Source organism: Hippocampus guttulatus, chromosome 2 (assembly GCF_054856545.1).
Source record: "Hippocampus guttulatus isolate MCC_2025c chromosome 2, RoL_Hgut_1.0, whole genome shotgun sequence".
Lineage (NCBI taxonomy): Eukaryota > Metazoa > Chordata > Actinopteri > Syngnathiformes > Syngnathidae > Hippocampus > Hippocampus guttulatus.
In genome coordinates this window covers 27,693,335-27,708,663 of record NC_141262.1, presented here as the reverse complement: position 1 = coordinate 27,708,663, position 15,329 = coordinate 27,693,335, and the positions used below count along the sequence as shown (strand labels likewise).

The window sequence follows — 15,329 nt, the reverse complement described above, 5'->3', positions numbered from 1 at the left end:
TAATCAGAAAGCTGTGTTAGGACAAGTGCGGCGGCATTGAACCACAGCATTATTGGAGAGAACATTTTTGGTTTGACTTCCTCTTTAAAAATTCTGAACTCAACATCAGGAATTGGTCACCTTATTATGTCATGGTGGTGAAGGAAGTGAACGATGCGAATACCAGAAACAGAATTAAGGGTGCGAGTGTGTGGATGCGTGTGAGTATTTCAGGCAATGGGAGGGGGAGATATGCAGCCCCCTCCTGGTTGGCGCGGTCTCGTACGCAGCAGCATCACTATGAGGCGCAGCAGAAGCAGCAGCAGGAGCAGGAGCAGGAGCACAGACGCTGTCTTTGGAATACCGGGAATGTTCCGTCATCACCTGTAGCTGCTGCACGGCGCTTCCCGACACACGCATGCGCGCACCGACGCTTCCCCTGCTCCCCGCACAGAAAGGATGGCACGCGCCGAGCGACAGCCGCCGCCGAATCGCCAGCACCGAGCAGCGCTCCGTCCCCGTCCAGGCGGCGCGGCCCGGATGAGCTGATCCCGCGGGAAGCAAGAGGTAGAGGGAGGGCCGGGATGAGGAGGGGGCCGCTGGGGGCGCGGAAGGAGATCCCACGGGAAGGAGAGACGTACGGACAGACCGACCCACTCTTGGGGAAGGAAGCAAAGCAACGCACGTGAGGCGCAAGGTACCAATCGGGACTCATTTGGAGGATATTTTTGATCCCTCTCGCAAACAGGTAAGACACCTTTACTCCCGCTAGCACCTGTCAGAAATCCGTAATTGATTCATGTACGGTCCACGTACGTCAAGCGAACGGGGACGGAAGGAGCCGCGGGTGCGTGCTGGCGCTTTTCGACACGCAAAGGACCTCGCGCATGTGAGAAACTGTTTGGGTTCAGTGCAGAGGCGGGAGATAGGTGGTTCACCAAGCGCCAGCACGCCCCCCATTCTATTGAGTAATGCTGGGGGAGGAGGGTACGGGGTGTCGGGTGGTGGTGGGGGGGGTCTGCAGAGTTTGCTCGGCTCTTTTTGGGTTTTGCGTGCGAGATGGCGGTGGAGCAGCCTGCCGCGCGGCACTGCAGTTGACACGGGCGCGAGTGTCGGCACCCGTGCACCGGGGGGGGGGGGGGCACGGAGATGATGGATGGCGCTGCAGAATGGCCGTCTTGGCTGCACGCGAAACCCTTAGTCAGCCCACATGCAGCCCCCCCCCCACCCAAAGGAAAAAAAAAATCACCTCCACCTGCTCATAACGCACGTGCGTGGGGTGTTAGCATGTGGCCCTCCTATAAATGTGTCATGAGAAAAGGATTGTAGGAAGTGAAACGGAAGACGGTGAGACTCTTTGAAGCGGTCTTGTTGGCATTATATGACCACAATTTATACATTTGGCTGTTTCGCCGGTAAGGATGGAGGCCTTTGGAAAATCGGATAAGACGGCCTAGATAGCCGTTGTTTGACCGCCATTTTAAAATGGCCTCGTCAGCAAAACTTCTACGCAACGCGACAGACGTTTCGGCTAATTCTCCGCTCACAGCTAGCGGACGCAGATATGAAATATCGAGCGTCTCTGACGTCTCCGCTTGATGTACGCCGTCATGATCCAGACAAAGGTGGCGCCCTTTTTGATGCACATCATCAAGAGTCGCCCTGATGGATGAAACTGACGGAATGGAATGAAAATTCTGTTTTGGGAGCGTGGCCCGCTGGGATCTGTACAAAAACCCGGTGGCGTGTTTTTGGCACGTGCACACGGCTCGTGGATGAAAGACTCACTGGTTCCTATTTAATATCGACTCCCTTTTTTTTTTGTAAGGTAGTTGGCTCGGCGCAGCTCAGCAGAAAGTTTCAAATCCTTTGTTTGCTTTTTTTCAGTGTGCGCAATGGCGCCCGTCTCTGACCCCTGTGGGTGAGGACTTGTTTTGAAGGTTCTCTCCTCCCTTCTTTCCTCTTTTGCTGACTTTCTTCCTCCTCCACTCTGCATTTTTGCTCTTTCTCAGCTAGACGAAGAGCAGAGCGGAGAGGATTGTTCTTTATTTATTTTTATTTTTCCCAGCGCAACACATTCTGTGCCCTCCTGCGGTTGCTCTTCCACGACGGACTCTCACGCGGCCTCCTTCATTTTCCATTTCGAGTTGACTTCATGTGACGGTTACCCGAAACGCTCACCCCTCTCCTCGTTTCACGCTCACGTTTCCCCCTTTGGCTTCCCCTCATTTCTTCCTCCCTTTTCCCTCACTTCTGCCGGCCACCTCCTTTCATTTCCCGCGTCCTCAGTTAACGTTCTCTGGCAGAATCGTGGAAGGTGGCTGGGGGCTGGTATCATCACGCTGATACCAAACAGGTTCAGATGGAGGTTACGCCGGTTTAATCGCACCGCCGCCTCCTCACTCTAATTTTACTCCCCTTTCCGCGTCCGCTGTCGGGAAGCATTAGCTAATTCAATTTCCAAGCAGGAAATATGGCGGACATCAGGATGCCAGCAAGCGTCATTAGGCGCCGTGAAGGACCCTGGTCTACTTCCGTCCCAAACGCCACGACCCAAAGGTTCCGACAATTACTGAGCTGTCACCACCCCCCCCCCCCCGACTCAAAAATATGACTTTTGGCCAACATTAATTGGGCACAATTAGGTTTTTTACATAGGGTGCTTTATGGGGCGGGGGGAGGAATGAGTGGGGGGGGGGGCTTTATGGGTTTTTGGCTTCTGCGGCGGTTCCTCAGTCCTGCGGCTAATGGACTTCTGTAATCAAGCGACGCCGCTTTATCAGTGATGTCACGCTCGCGGTGCACCGCCTCCACGAGGACGATCAAAGTCAAATTTCACAGTGAGAAGACGTTGATGCTGCAGAAAAATAACCCCAGCCAAGGCTTTCACGCCTCGTTGTGGTGCCATGCAGAATTCTGCAATCACATCGCAGACGAGGCCACGGCGAATTTTGTCGCCACGAGCGAGTGTGATCAGCGACCTTTGACCGCCACAGCAAGTGAAACTGAAAGTGTGTGTGCGTGTGTCTGTGTGTGTGTGTGTGTGCGTGTGTGTGTGTGTGTGACTGTGACGTACAGAATGGCGTCACGGCTCAGAAGAGAGATGAGCACGTGTTACGTCAAGAAACCATAAATAAAAAAAATGGCCGATATTATCACAATGAGCTGCTTCCCGCCATTGCCAGTTTTTGCCCGCTTGCTGGGGGCAAAAATGGAAGTGGCGTTTTGGAAAAGTTTTTCGGAGCACACACAAAGCAGCAGGTTGTGCGTCGTTAAGATAACGTGTGACCCCCCGGGGGGGCGCTTGCCGCATATCATGCTTTACGACGCTGGCGGGCTGCCATTTCCTCAAGAGGGGATCAATGGGAGTGTTAGCCTCAAGGGCGCGAGGGACGGAAAAAAAAAAAAATCTCAAACTCATTTCATCATCGACTGGTGAACTCAGAAGGCTTCGGCAGTGCTTTTTGCGCCGCTAGAACACAATGGCCCTGACTGGAAAAACACAAACACACACACACACACACACAAAAGGCCCCTAGATGGCCAAATTGTGCTCATCCGTCAGAATTTAATCCCTTTTCAATAAACTCAGTATTTATTAAGCAAGGCTTGAAATGACATGAGCTCATCGGAGCGGACGATTCACTTCAGTAACCCCCCCCCCCCCCCTCTGCATTCCAACTGAGTCCAGCATTTGCTTGAGATTTTGAGAGCAAACAAGGGACAATCCGACAAAGCCGACACCTGTGGAGCGAACGCAATCTGTCGCGTTCTTGCCGAAAACGCTTAAAACGTGACCGCGGTCATGTCGCGGACCGCAGATTGTGTCACGAGTGCGAGAACGAACCATAGGGCAGGAAACGCAACATTCCTCTCGATGGCGCGCACTAAGACGAGAAAAATCGGCACCACTCGAAGGACGTATTTTGTTGACAATTCTTATGGGCTAAATGACGGGTGGCCAACCCGGGGCTCGCGAGCCGCATGCGGCTCTTTGGCCGGTTCAATGCGGCTCCCGGGCTTTCACACGACAAGCGTCGAAAACGCCTCGGCAGTGGCGATCCCAATCAAACGAAGGCGCTAAATACACAGAACGAACTACGTCAGCCTATCATCAATCCCGTTACTTGATTGACATAGAGGGCAACCAATCACATGACTGCATCACCGCTCATGCGCAAACAACGGCGCTAAGCGCTAAGCTAGTCAGCGAATAACCTCTGATTTTATGGCAGGGGTGCCCAATACGTCGATCAGAATCGACCGGGAGTCGGCGAACTGGTCCTAAGTCGACTGCAAGGGGTGGGAGGACGAAATGGGTGGGAGAAAAAAAATGATTTGTTCGTTTGTATCTTTAGCTTTCGTTCATTTTGCGGCCCGTTCCGATTGTTGCTCATTGTGGTGTGCGTGCTTATGTGCACGAGTGTACTGGTGGGCGCCCGCGTGAGTGCGTGCGTGTGAGCGTGTGTGTGTGTGTGTGTGTGTGTGTGTGTGTGTGTGTGTGTGTGTGTGTGTGTGTGTGTGTGTGTGTGTGTGTGTGTGTGTGTGTGTGTGTGTGTGTGTGTGAGGAAGGGTATGATGAGGCTCTTTGCAATAACACAGTGAAAAAAATTGACTCTTCGTCTCTGACTGGTGGGCCATCTCCGGGCTAAATAGTGATTCCGAAATGCTCAGAATAACGTCCATGGCACAGTGGCGTGCTGTTCTGTTGGGTTTTGGTGGAATAGCTGCGTAGAAAGTGATTGTTCTATTAGCATGGAGAACCGAGTCTTCTTTTTCCATCGGCTGACAACCGCAAAGGCGACAAGTGAGAGGTGAGCGTTGAGGAACACGGTGCGCTCGTTAAGTTTACGAGGCAGAGTGACGCTCGTGACGACGCGGCGGCCGGATCTACGAGAGTGGCTTGTAAAAAAAAAGACAAATAAAGTCGCTCCGCGTGCAGGTCCGCGAAATTGCCAGAAAACAAAATCCGACTGAGCTTGAAGCAGCTCGGGCCTGTGGCGCCACTCGGCATGGAGATGGCAAAATCTTCGCTCGCCGCTCCATCGACGTTCGCTGTGGCTTGCAAAGCGAAATGTTTCGCTGGTTCACGGGCTGTCACCTTGGTTACGACGTGTCGCTCAATCTCCTCTCAGCCCTCGTCGGGATCGGCGACCGTTGTAAACAAGCTGCGGATTAGCCGCCGCCACCGCCGCCGCGCTTTGGCCCCCTCCCGTCAGCTCGTAACGGAAACAGCTCGACTGCCGCGCCCATGACGACGATCCACTTTGATGTCACGCTGCACTTGATGATGTCAGCGTGTCCTACCAGTAATGAGCAAGTCTTATTAGAGTCGACTTGCTCCATTAAGCCGGACTCATCTGGCTTCTTTGACGGTTTTCGTTTCCTCAGTGCAACCTTGTCCTCTGAACCTTTGGACGCTTCCAAGATGCCGTTCGTCTTTCCTTTAAAAACCTCCCGGCATGCAAGCTTTTGCCCCGACGTGCCGCTCATGCTGACGAGCCAAGCCGGCGCGGGAGAGGTCGCCGTGAGCGCCCTGACGCCCGGCGCGGCGTTCGACTCATCACCTCGTGAGAAATCAAGACGCGTGTGCCGTTTCCGTTCATTTTCTGAAGTTTTTATCCAGTTAGATGCCGCTTACTGAACGGTGTTGCGCTCATCCCGTGGTTGCCCAAACCGTCAACCAGCCTGCGTTATTTATTTATTTATTTTATTTTTTTATTTTTTTATACCCCGCCTATCTTGAGGTTGTCCTCCATCCATCCGCCTCCTCAGGCGATCAACTCGGCCGTCTTTGTTGTCGCCGTTGGTGACTTATCACAGCAAACGGCATTGAGTGCATCGCATTTAGTGGCTGCAAAGTCGCCGGTAATCTTTGCCGTCTTTACATGGGAGGCATCCGGCTGACGTTTTCGCCGTCCTCCTTCCAGGCAGACCGCCAGCGTCAAGGACGTCTTGCACATTTGGGGCCGCGAACTTGAAGGCCGTGAAAACCTACTTGCTTAATTAGCCCTTTCTATTAATTATCATCCATCGGCAAGAAGACGTCATCATCCGCAACGAAGTTAACAAGTGCGCCCCCCCCCCCCTCCCTATCCTAATGTTCGGGAAAATGCACACCCCTCAAACGTGTTGGCACTCCTCAGGGAAGTGTGAATGTCACCGCAGCGCTAAGACGGACCGAAGTGGCACCAAACGATAAAACACATCAATCAGATGCTCCATAGTGAGATCTCGCATCTTTATTGATACATTTGATATTCCGGTTGAGTGCTTTATACGCTTTCCTTACCCCGCTGCCAAATGCCGCCCCGCCCCCGAATCAAATTACTGTACCTCCCTCAACAGCCCATTTGTTCCTGGGGGATCAATAAAGTTTCCTCTAATCCAATAGAAACAAAGGCGCTGTTGACGAACGCAGTTGGTTTACACGCGAGACACTCGCACCAGCTGCTCATCCAGAGGCGTTTAAAATCGGGACAAAGACATTGTGGAACAGTTTTTTTTTTTCCTTTTTGGTCGCGATCTCAACCCGAACAATCCAAAGTTTGGTTCGACCGCTTTGCAATGCCCGGAAAGTCTGGAATCGCCGCTCACCATGTCCTTCCTCCCAGAGTTTAGACACTGACCAAAGTTTTTTTTTTATGGTCTTTTACCACGAGCTCGTACGGCCACAATCATGATTTACTTTGTGTTTCGCCTTTTGTACGGACGCTTCGGGCAAATACGGGATAGCTGTTCCATTTTTCCTTTGCTGTGAAAGGCTCAGAGGCAGACTCTGACAATTGGACTCAAAGAGCCGATTGTGCTGCGCCGATGCTCCTTTCCCAGCGCAGCGAATAGGTCCTGCGAGCCGCACAAAGCGTGAAGGCATTGCCACGGAGGCCGGCGTAGAAGCTCGCTACAAGTTGTACAACTTAGGAGAAGAGCATCATGAAGGGAAGTGGCTGGAAACGAAGGCTGACGGCCGCGAGTACAAACGCTGCCATCGATGCAAATGTCGTCACTGAGCGGGGAGGAGTCGCGCGGAGATGAGGGGCTGATGTGACTTTCTTTCTTTCTTTATTTTAAAGGCGCCTATCACAGGCAGCTGCCGCCGTGGCATTTAATTTAGGCCAGAGTTGGGAAATCGATATCCCAAAGAAGTTCCTGTTTGAAGCCTCTGTAGTTGATTCTATTCTTGCCCGCAATCAAAACTTCTGTGTCTGGCCCGGCGGTAAAAAAATATTTCTCCAGTTTGCGCATGAAAAGAACAAGAACCTTCAGACGAAAAGAGGAAGTTGAATAGGACAAAGTTAATGAAAACGACCCCTCAAAAACCCTGGCCCCAATGACACACGCGTCCCGAACGCGGGCCACCGATGTGAAATCATGCTCGGCGGTTTAAAAGCAATTAAAAATAAAAGAATCTGTTCAATCTTTTGGAGATGAAAGGTTGGGATCAATTGCGGTTTTGATGAAAAGGCCACTCATCACTGGGCCTTTTTCGTGAGCTCTCGAGCAAGGACGTCATTCGCAACTGGAAGATCAACATCCAAAGATTCCCATCGACTCTTTTTGGTAGAGCTTGGCCTCGCCTCCAAAAACCATTTTCGTTATTCATTTACGTTTAACCGCTGAGTCCTGAATCGACTCGAATGGGTGACTACATGGCACTTTTGCTGAAAAATACATCGTAATCCACAAAAATGACAAATCCAGTCCATCATAGTCAATCACTGATATAGCACTTTTATCTACAGCGTATGTTGTCCAAAGCCTCATTCATTGATTGATTTTTTTGAAAACATATCAGCCGCCACTTCAACTATGGAAAGCTTTTCCTTTTTAGTTTAAAATGATGCACTTTAGCCACCAGGATCCCTCAACGTACGGTAGCCGACTGCAGAACCCAAGTTGTTTTTCATACCAGCTAGCTAAGCACTAGGCTAACCTGGGGGGTGGGGGGGAGTTCGGCTCACCCATCCGACGTTCAAGTTTACAAACTCCCTTCAGGTGTCAGAGGACAACAGCAGAGTAACCACAAAGGCTTTTGATACAATGCCCGGCCGGGTGCTTTTTATTGACTGGTTACTTAACAGTTGAATTTAATGCTCATTAGCCGGCTAAACATTCCCATACAAACGTAAACACTTCGGGGGCGAGCGCGCTTCACGTGACGCTGCGCGCGCTGCGGCTTCATACATATGCGTATTGCCATTCAAACATTCGTGTGACACGAATACTCTGATTCAGTCTCACTCGAATCTGGGAACTCCAATTCGGCATTCGATTTTAATGGCTAATTTGCATATTAATTTGAGTCTCCGCCGATGCGTGCTCAGGCTTACTGCTTAGCTGTGACCTGATTCAAAGTACGTGTGTGGGATAAATTCTTTGGCTACTAGAGAAACAAATGAGATTTTACCATCACACCCGTGACAAGAAGTACACACTGCAAAGTCGACAATGTCGACGAGTACTCCGGACCTTCTGCGCATGCGTGAGAAGTGGCACCCCTCTATGCCATCGGCGGCAATAGTCACGGTTGAAGGCATATAAAAATGTAAACAAAAACGTATTGTTCTCATCCGTTTCACCTATGATGAAATAATATTTCTTTAACGGCTAAAATACTTGAGTGCAAAGATGCTAGCTAGCAGCCAATCGGAGTGATCATTTGTCCCGACAGCCCGACCGGACTCTACGTATTGAATGGCCGAACGCCCCCCCGGACATCTCCTTCCGACTTCCCGACGGCGAATTGGTGTGCGGAAGGCTTGACAGTCAGGCGTCTTCAGAGAGCCACATTACACCGTAGCATGAGTTTCCACTCATATTTTCCATCCCATCACGTGGCAAACAACCAAAATGCTACTCTTGCATAACCGTCGACTTTTCCAAAATCTATTTTTACCACCACGAGGAAATAAGATAAATAAATAATCCTTATTGGACCGAATCGACTTCTCAAGCCGCACATCGGGGCTCTTCACGGCCCATGAACATGTCGGAGTCACTTTAGTGCTGCCGGCGCGCAGAGATCTTCCCCACATTGATCCGAGTCAAACCGCTCGCACTGGCGCAGGATGAAAACCGGAACGAGCTGCTCTCGGGACGATAGCGGCGCTGTTTCTGGCTCGCACTCGGCGTCGAGAACTTAGAACTCTGCCGCCTAATTAGATCGGATTCCGTCACGTGGGGCGCATTAAGCCGGAGTCAAAGGACACGATACATTTTCCAGCTGCGACCGATTCCCACCTGAGGGGAACAAAAGGTCAAGTGTTGTCTTCAATGTTCTCATCGAGGGAGACATGAGCACAAACGCTTACCGTTGACCGCAGGGCATGCACGATGAGAGGTGTTCTAAATTAGGAAAACGTTATGAAGTGGGGGGGGGGGGGGGGGTTCTTGTGTCAGAGCCTCGTGAACAAACGCCTCAACCCCCGGGCCTCGCGGCATCCTCAGCGGATCGATCTGAACGACGGGCGGCCCGCCGCGCCCGCCTCACAGGGACACGGGAGATCCGATTACGTCACGTGATCGCACACCGGACGCCTGTTTGAATATTAATAGGACCTCGCATTCTATGGCTGGATTCCAATCATGTCGATATAACGTGCCAGATGTGTCACAGCCTGACACCTTGTCACGGTTGTCATCGGGACAAGCCTGCCGGGAAGAGCGAACCCCCCACAACTTAGCTCCTACACGACATGCAAAGATGTAGAGGACGTGGTGTAATAGGGGTGTCAAACTCGAGGCTCGGCGGCCAGATCAGGGCCACCACATCACTTTATGTGGCCCAGGAAAGCAAATCAAGCGTGTCAACTTTGATGAGCTTTACGAAAATCGAGACATTTCGGATTGTCATCTGTAATCAATAAAGCTTTTCTTGATCCCAAACCAAACCCCTTGTTACAGTAAGTTGAGCAATCGCGGAACAAATTTCTGATTTGACTTCTGATTTCAAAATGTGTTATACATCAGTTTGTTATGTATTTGTCATATTGTGAGGAGGCGATTAAACATTCCTATGGTCTCGCAGTCGTCAGGGCGCTCTGGGAGAAATCATAACTACGATGTGGCCGGTGCCAAATATTGGCTTGACACCCCTGCTGTTAAGTAAATGGCAAGATTGGTTTCTAAATAAGCATTTGAAGATAAGTGCTAGAAACGCAAAAAGAGAGAGGAACCTCGTCTACTGAATTACATAGAAAAAAAAACGCTAAAATGTTTTCCGCCGTCGGCACGGCGGTTGACTCGTTAGCACATCTGCTTCACAGTGCAGGGGTGCGGGGTTCGATTGCCTGCATGGGGTTTTCTCTGGGTACTCCGGTTTCCTCCAACATTCCAAAAACATGCACGGCAGGTTAAGACAAACAACCATCCGTGCTCACACTCACACTCACACCTCGTGACAATTTCGAGTGTTCAATCAGCCTGCCATGCATGTTTTTGGAATGCGGGAGGAAACCGGAGTACCCGGAGAAAACCCACGCAGACCCGGGGAGAACATGCAAACTCCATACAGGGAGTTGGAATCGAACCCCGTACCTCTGTACTGTGGGGTCGACACGCTAATCACTGGACTACCGGGCCGCCACACTCTTGTTATGCATTCATTAATTTATTGTGGATTTATTAAGCAGGGCAAATATTTGCGGTGCGGCAAAGTGAACAGGAGGATGAAGTGGCCTGGGCCAGCGTGTTCTTGGATTTTTAACCTCAAGTCGCGTTTGGCTGTCAGCCGTCGCTCACGAATATTGACACTTCCTGCGCGTCACCGAAGCCGCGTCCCGCTCATGTACTCACACTTATGAAAGCTTGCGAGGAGGAAGAGGAGGAGCAGAGTCTCCATCTGTCTGCCTCGACTCCCCCTCGAATCCTCCCCCCGACCGCCTCTCGCTCCCTTAAAGAACATTTGCCCGCTGTTCTTTGTTTAAGTGTTCCGACTTAACTTTTGCAGGCGCTTCATCTTCATCCATTCTTTAAGACTTCCCCTCCCCGCTCAACGTTTGACTGTGACCCGCCGCACGCCAACACATCACACAAAGTCGCCACCTTAGACAGCGTGCGCGCCTGGGAACCACTTAGTCGTGTCGGATCAAAAGAAGCCGTCCGACATCTGCTTGCCGTCTTCAAGCTTTATGAAGCGCGCACACAGAATACGGAGTACTTGGGACGATCAATTGGATTCCACGGGTTGACTTGGTTCAGTCGTGGCAACGTGTTTGTGAAAAGTTCAGCATACGGATGACGATGTTACCAAAACGTCCCCCCCCCACCCCCACCCGGCGACATCGAGATGCAAAAAACTTCGCTTTAAAAGGAGACACACTCCTGTTTGAACTGTTTGACAATTCCTATTTATGTGTCTTCATATTTCGATGTTATTCACATGAAAGATTTTTTTTCCTGGCTCAATTTAACGCAGAGGCGGTGCCAACCCGACCGTGTTCTGTAAATTCAACTGACTCACTTTCTTTTACAGGAAACATACTTTTTAGTTCAGCGTTCCAATAAGAACATGACTACGAGCAATGTGAAAGCGTTTGTTTTTTAAAACCTGAATTGGAGAATGATGGGCTTGTGTTTAGGGGCCACTTTCTGTTGGAGACGCTCATGGATTATTTTTGAAGCAGCCTCTCAGCGCCCTGTGGTCCATATCCACCTGTGCTGCAATAGCACGCTGCATTGTCAAAGCCACTGGCTGGTGTGTTTTTAAGATGATACGGAAAGATACTATGTGTTTCTTCTTCGGTCGTTGCTTCGGGTCTTTCCTGCGCACAAGTGTTGATGTAGCGCCTCCAAAGTGGCGCAAGGCTGCAACTGCGGTTAAAATACATCGCAGCCGCAATCGGGACCTCGATCGCTCACTCAGCACAGCTGGAGCTTTGCGCTGTGTTGAGTGATATCAGTCGGTCGGACTGAGGGCGGCAAAAAATTTAGCTGCAGGCGGCAATTTTGAACGCAGGAAAAAAAAAACACGTCCTGTATGTCCCGTTTAGGACACTCTGTTGTGTAAAGAGACTAAGACTAGTCAGAGATGCAAATTGTGAGTACTGTTGGTCATTGTTAATGTAGGACTTGTTGGAGAGGTCCTGTCAAGCTTAATTGGCTTTTTTCATCTTCCATTCATGTGACGTTTAAGTAACGTCCGCTTTAGAAACTAGTTAGTTGCATAAACGTTCTGTCACAAAGACGAGATGCCGCTTGAAGGACGCAGTATGCCGCATGACTTCTTCATGTGATGAGCCAGGGATTCGAACCCGCGCACTCATGGCCGCAGGCCCGCCACGTTAACCTTTAACCCGCTGCGGCGGGAGCTCGCAGCAACTGTCCCCGCGGTTACCGTGGCGACACGTATGCCTCCTTCTGTCATGCCGAAGTGCTGCTTGAGAACGACGTGTGTGTGCGCACACGTCTGTGTGTTGCGTGTTGTTAGTCATGTAAAAGTGTTACTTGCGCAGGAACATAGGTACACACTGCTACCGCGGACACGGTAAGAGCTACATTTGTCCACCTCGGGGCAAATTCCAACAACGCAAGCAAGCGCACTTGTGCGTTTTACTCACTCCGACGATATCAGAAAACACACGCACACGCACGTGCATGCGCACATTGGCATTTGTACGCAAAGCCACATAACGCATCGCCATCAAATATGGGAATGAGGCCAATTAAAAAGACTAATGTAGCGCAGCAAATTCAATTATAGCACTTTTGCGTCACTCGAGACCAGTAAATCAAAGGAAGGAAGGAGGGAAGGAAGGAAGGAAGCTAAGAAGAAAGGAAGGGAAGAAAAGGAGGGAAGGAAGGAAGGATGAAGGGAAAGAAGGAAAGATGTAGTACAGCAAATTCAATTTTATTCATTTTGTGTCATTCGAGACCATCCATCCATCCAGAAGGCAAGGAGGGAAGGAAGGAAGGATGGAGGGAAAGAAGGACAGACGGAAGGAAGAAGGAAAAGAAAAAGTAAGCTCAGAAGCAAGGAAGGAGGAAAAGAAGGAAGCAAGAAAGGAAGGAGAAAAAGGAGGAAGGGAGCAAGGAAGGAAAGGAGGAAGGAAAGAAGGAAGGCTGCAGGGAAAGAAGGACAGACGTACCGCAGCAAATTCAGTTCCATCCCTTTAGCGTCATTCGAGACCAGTAAATCAAAGGAAGGGAAGAGGAAAGGAGGGAAAGAAGCTAAGAAGCAAGAAAGTAAGGAAGAAAAGTGGTAAAGAAGGAAGGAAGCAAGAAAGGAAAGAATGGTGAATCAAGAGGTACAAAGAAAGTGGCTGATTGTATGGCAGCCGCGACACGTCCCCAATATCTGCGTGTCATTTGCTTTGTGGGCTCAGAAAGGAGGCAGAGGAATGAAAGAGTTATGAAAGGGGGGCGAGAGGGGGGAGCCAAAGTGAAGGTGAGGGGAGGAAGGGACGCGGAGAGTGATGCAAGAGGGACCAAGGCGACAGAGAGCAGATGGCAACGATGAAGGAGGGGAGAGGATGGGAAGCGGGAGCAACGGAGTTCGGGGAAAGGCCGATCCTCAGACTCCAAAGTGCCACCAAGCTGCCAAGGACAAATGAATGACAACATCTGGCAGAGAAATGAGACAAAGGCCAGCAAGAAAGGAATCGGGGTTTGGGGGTGGCGGCGCGTGGGGCACCAGGGTGGGGATTAGAGCTTCTTGAGCAAAGAGGAAACTCCCCCCAGGAGTGCCGGCGGCAGCGGGCTTGCGATCTCCTCGCTTGCGCTGGAGGCCTCGTCTCCCCAAATGCCTTTCGGTTCTAAATTTAGAGCCTTACACAACAAAAGCTTTGCATCATCTGCCAGCCTCCCCTTTTTTTCTTTTCTTTCTTTTTTATATTTTTTTTATTCGCTCACCCATTTTCATCTCCGGGCCCGGCTTGGAAAGATGTTTGTTTTGTAATTAAGCGGCAGCGTTAAATAAAGGTCAGGGGGGGAGAGGAGACAAAGTCTTTGGAAGACGCTTCAATGTCATTTTTATTTATTCACTTGTTTGGGTGGAATTCGTCATCTTGCGTGCGGGACGGAGGACAGACGGGACGCGACGGGGCCTCACTTCCAAAGTGCTCGATTCCCCTCGGCGCCGCATGTGATTCACCGCGCCGACGTTCTCCCTTTGCCTCTTTACCGTCTTCATTCCATTAGAAGTCGGCGGAGCGAAGAGCATTCCGCTGCCGCGTCGTCTCTCTCGCGCGGAGGACGCCAGATGACGATGAACACAGCAAACTTGAAGATGGGGGGGGGGGGGGGGGGTTAACGCCCACACATACCTTTTTCCTCCCGGCCCGACATCCGATTGGACGACGGCGAGGGGAGAGAAGAAGAGGCGGAGGGAAAGTCTGATGAAGTGCAAGAAAGATGGGAAGAGGGGCCGCGGGTGATGGAGTCCAGGCGGATAATTGGCCCAAGTGAGCGATGCCGCGAAGATGAAGGGGGGGGGGGGGCGGTGCGCAAAGAGATCAAAGAATGTGTCATCAGAAATCCAGCGCGCATCTGAGATGACATTGCACAAAAAAAAAAAAAAAAAAAAAAGCTCCACCGCTCACCGTCCTCATTCGGCAGACACACGAGAAATGGGAATGATCAGCATTGCTGCGGCATTTATGAGCCGCGCGTTCCAAACGTCTGCGGCCACGTCGCCGAGCCAGACATTCCCGGAGAAGGCGGTCAGAGCGGAGAGTTTATCTGCGTGGCCGTACGGCGCGCTGCAAAGCCGTCAGTATCGATTGTCCCGCGGCGGGCAGTTTTGCCGCCAATCTGCATTCTGCGCCGTCCGTCCGGCCGTCACCGTTCATTGAGAGCGCGTGCCGGAATTTCGCAAGCTGGCGGACGTGCGCGGATCTTAATCTCCTTCGCTTTGCCGCAGAGCGCGCCGCGTTTTCAACATCCGGTCGGTTGATAGGAAAAGATGTACGACCTGTTGTCGAAATATGAGCGTGTGACGATCGGTGCGGGAGATGAGACGAAATTTGTTGGTGCGTTTGGGAACCTCACTCCCTTCGCTGAAAGTCTCTTCCAATTTACTTCTTGGCACACATCTGTCGGGTCTTTGGACTTTCACCGCTTTCATTTTACCGGGTGCGCGAGGATGACACATTTACGGACGGAAGGAAGCCAAGAAGCAAGGAAGGAAGCAAGAAAGGAAGGAAGGAAAGAAGGATGGAGGGAAAGAAGGACAGAAAGAAGGAAGGAGGGAAGGAAGGACGCTAAGAAGCAATGAGGAAAGCAAGAAAGGAAGGAAGGAAAGAAGGATGAGGGAAAGAAGGAAGGAAGGAAGCTAAGAAGCAATGAGGAAAGCAAGAAAGGAAGGATGAGGGAAAGAAGGAAGGAAGGACGCTAAGAAGCAATGAGGAAAGCAA

The 15,329-nt window shown here is 51.0% G+C and overlaps 1 protein-coding gene across 2 annotated transcripts in view; it reads left to right on the top strand.

The window, feature by feature from the left end:
- The first annotated feature begins 253 nt into the window (after positions 1-253).
- trpc5a (transient receptor potential cation channel, subfamily C, member 5a) overlaps positions 254-15,329 on the top strand; it is a 35,181-nt gene continuing 20,105 nt past the window's right edge. Inside the window, exon 1 of one of the 2 annotated variants that reach the window (XM_086105185.1) lies at positions 254-727. The gene's annotated coding sequence lies outside the window, so the exon portion shown is untranslated. The remainder of the gene's footprint in view (positions 728-15,329) is intronic. The other variant, XM_086105186.1, reaches the window with a different exon arrangement.